The sequence below is a fragment of the Nicotiana tabacum genome, chromosome 13 (genome assembly GCF_000715075.1).
Source record: "Nicotiana tabacum cultivar K326 chromosome 13, ASM71507v2, whole genome shotgun sequence".
Taxonomy (NCBI): Eukaryota; Viridiplantae; Streptophyta; class Magnoliopsida; order Solanales; family Solanaceae; genus Nicotiana; species Nicotiana tabacum.
The window spans coordinates 34,129,634-34,133,669 of NC_134092.1; the positions used below are offsets into that span (position 1 = coordinate 34,129,634).

General features: G+C 32.7%; 1 long non-coding RNA gene across 2 annotated transcripts; it reads left to right on the plus strand.

The window, feature by feature from the left end:
* Positions 1-730: 730 nt before the first annotated feature.
* Positions 731-2,514, plus strand: LOC107786061 (uncharacterized). Of its 2 annotated transcripts, none has more exons than XR_001648049.1 (4): positions 731-808; positions 1,002-1,046; positions 1,382-1,425; positions 1,546-2,514. It is a non-coding gene; the product is annotated as an uncharacterized LOC107786061 (long non-coding RNA). The 2 variants fall into 2 exon arrangements; XR_001648048.1 differs by having other exon boundaries at positions 1,388-1,425.
* Positions 2,515-4,036: the final 1,522 nt, after the last annotated feature.

Here is a 4,036-nt window from a genome sequence, read left to right on the forward strand (position 1 = left end):
TTCATCAAAATTCCATATCTCGGGCTAGGAAACTCGGAATTTTATTCTGGGCATACGCCCAAGTCCCAATTCACGATACGGACCTACCCAAACTTTTAAAATATTGATCCGAGTCCGTTTGCTCAAAATATTGACCAAAGTCAATTTAGTATAGTTTTAAAGCTCAAATTCATATTTTAATCCATTTTTCACATAAAAACTTTCTAAAAAATTTTACGGACTACGCACTCAAGTCGAGGAATGATAAATAGTACTTTTTGAGGTCATAGAATACATAATTAATTATTAAATTTAAAGATGACATTTCACACAGAATTACTTATTAAATTTAAAGATGACATTTTGGGTCATCACAGGGAAATTCCCATCGAAATACAATGGGAAAATTAAAAAACAATTCCTAGAAAAATAATAACATTTGCCATTGACTATCCGTGGGAACAGTTTGGCGTAAAAATGCGCATAATTTAGTTCCCTTTAATTCTGTGGGAAAAGTCATTAAAAAAATAATTATATAAAAAATAAAAAAAATTTCCAGTGAAGACAGTGGGAACTTAAACAATAAATAAAAATATTTTTACATATTCCCATAGACTCAGTGTGAACAGATATTTTTTAAATTTTAAATTTTTTCTTATAATTATGAAAAATATTTCCCATAGAGAGGTAGTCGTGGGAAAGTATTATTATTATTCACGTAACTTAAGTTTTCCCTCATTCTATTCACATCGTATTTTTCTCCCCTGTATCTTCCACTCCACAGACGCCTCCCTCCCTAACTCTCTCTCTCACTTCACTCCATTCCCAGGTAATTCGACCCCTCCCTCCCTCCTCCTTTCTCTCTTTCTCACTCACCCTCTCCTTTTTCGTTTATGATTTCCCCCAAAGTACTTTGAAACTTAGGAATTTTATACTGTTTCAAATCCTAGGTTTAAAAAAATTAATGTGAACTGAATCAAGTTGCCCTCTTTCTTTTCTTTCTCAATTTCTTTAATTTCTAGGTCTCATTTTCCAATTTCCGTAGTTGCTGATGGAGTTGTATAGAGGTAATGTGACTTCCACTTTCAAAATCAAACATGTTTCTGAAATGCAGCTGTACATTCGATGTTTGTATGCTTTTTGAAGAATCCAAGCAATAGAAAGAAAAAATCATAAACCAAATCATAGATGATATGAAATAGCTATTCAAGAATCTGTAATAGGTAAACGCTCAAATCATAGATGATAGTCTTGAATGGATTTTTAAGAAAAATGGCCCAAAAATCAAATAATATGAAAGGAAATTTAAGAAAAAATGCCCCAAAAATTGGACTTTTATTGTCATGATTTTGTGATTGATGATAGTCTTGAATTTCAAGTCTAATGAATTCCTTCTACTTAGCCACAGTAAATGAAGCAACAATTGTTCCTTTTGTCAGTGGCCAAGTACGTATGCTTTCGTATCTTTCTGGTGTAATATATTTATGTAGATGCATTTCCAGTACTGTAAAATTTGGTAATCTATGACCATGAAAGACATAAAATTTTGTATAAATTTTGTTGCAGTTGAATAATCTTGAGCTTGTTGTCAATCTTGCCAAAAAAGGAAACCTTCCTGGTGCTGAGAATTTGGTAAGTTAAAATCATGTTTCTCAAGTCACTATCTTTTAAATTGATTTCTTGATTGGATGGAGATTAGAATGTCAAATGGTGGGATCTCTTGCCTCTGAAAACTTTTCATACTTCTAACTAGTATGTGCTACAAATCATGATTTTTGCTCTTCAACATGCATCTCTTTTTTCTAGATCAAATGTGGACTTAGTTAATTGGTTGTATTGATATCATCTTCTAGAACAATATTTGATAAGGCTAATGACTTTATATTACCTAAACTCTCTTACTTTGATTGGTGTGGTTAGAAGTTGGTAAATTTATTAAAAGCAGTGGTTGTGATGGATTCAGCATGTTGAAAAAACTCTTTTATGAACCTTATCTGATTATTTATAATGGGTTGGTTTTGCTGCAATCTTGGTAAATTTTCTGCATCCAATGCATAAAGATGTCATTTTTTCTGTATACCTGAATCGTGTGGTTGGTTATGTATAGCTCGTCAATAGCCATATTGAAATCTGTTGGAGTTATGGTATCCTCTAATTTTACATATCACCTATAGATGCAAGATACCTCTAGTTTTATTAAGAACACCCTTAGTTTCCTCTAATTATATAGTCTAATTGCCAATTGTCAAGTTTATTGTGTTAACAGCATCGTGATTTCTGGGCATATCATTCTACTGCATCTCTTTGAATATCGTGTGGATATTTATTTACCCTAAATATCAAAAGCAACAAAATATAGTATAGGATGATTAGATAAGCTTTTATATAATAAGAGTGGCAAAGGGAAATGTTTTGTATAAAGATGCTGGGAAGAGGATATGTTGAAATCTGGAGAGACAATTAATGTTTCAAGAAAAGCCTATTATTGATGTTTTTGATAGTATGCTGCAGCATAATTACCAAAATTTTGGAGAACAGATGGTTCAATTGTTACAGCTAGCAATTTTCCTTTTAGTTCCTCTTAGTTTATCTAAATTTCATTTCATTACATTCTGTTTTTAACTTTCTTCTTCTATACTAGTTTGAGAAATAAAGATACTTTAAAGTGATTAAGTCCAGCTAAGCTACTACGCTATTTATTTTTCCGTGTGTTTCACTTTAAAGTTTGAGAAATAAAGATACTTACTTGCATAAATTTTCTTTAATAAAATTTACTTTTATAATAATCTACTACACGTATACGGATATTAAGTGTAATTTATATGAAAGCACACATATGATAAATATTATAAATATAATTGATCGAGTTTAATCGAAATAGTTGTTATATCCAACATGCTATGATACAATTAGTGTCGTAGTAAATAGATAATAAAGAAGGCTCGAGTATTTAAGAAGGGTGGCTCCTTGCACTGTGTGGGTGTGTGTATATGTATATATGTGTGTGTGTGTGTGTGTGTGTGTATGTATATATATATATATACACAATTAATTATATATTATATAGTACCTATAATTAATGTTGGAGCGATCGAGTCTAAGTATCGGCTATAACACATTTAAAAATAAAATGTATAGTGTTATAAGATGTAGTGCTATATTAAAACTTAAGTTGTAGCAACAACAACATATACTCGGTCAAATCACACGATTGGAGTGTGTGTGTATATATATATATATATATATATATATATATATATATATATATATATATATGCGTGTGTGTGTATACGTACAAAAATAATTAAATATTAAATAGTACCTATAATTTGGATCTTGGCTAAAACTGACCGACTTCGGGCGTACTGATGGCCTTAGTAAATTATATATATATTGAGTTTTAATGTTGGAGCGATCGCATCCCTCAGTCCGCGATCGCGAAGAACACTGGGTGCACCAGACATCAGCAAAACCAGCAGTGAAGAATGAAGGAAAAAAGTAGTCCGAAACTCACCCGGGCCTCTCAGGACTACGTCCAAACATACCAACAAGTCCCATAACATAAAACGGACCTACTCGAGGCCTCAAAACATACATAACAATATCGGAACGACGAATCACACCTCAATTCGAATTCAATGAACTTTGAAACTTCAAACTTCCACAACCGATGCCGAAACCTATCAAATCACGTCCGATTGATCTCAAATTATGTACACAAGTCACATTTGACATTACGGATCTGCTCCAACTTTCGGAATCGGAATCCGACCCCGATATCAAAAAGTCCACTCCCAGTCAAACTTTCCAAAATTTCAACTTTCGCCATTTCGAGCCAAATTCAACCACGGACCTCCAAATCACAATCTGGACGCACTCCTAAGTCCAAAATCACCCAACAGACCTACCGGAACCATCAAAACTCCGTTCCAGGATCAAATTCACAAAAGTCAAACTTGGTCAACTCTCCCACTTTAAAGCTTCAACAATGAAATTCATTCTTCCAATTCGATTCCGAATAACCTGAAAATTAAAACCGACGATTCACATAAGTCAT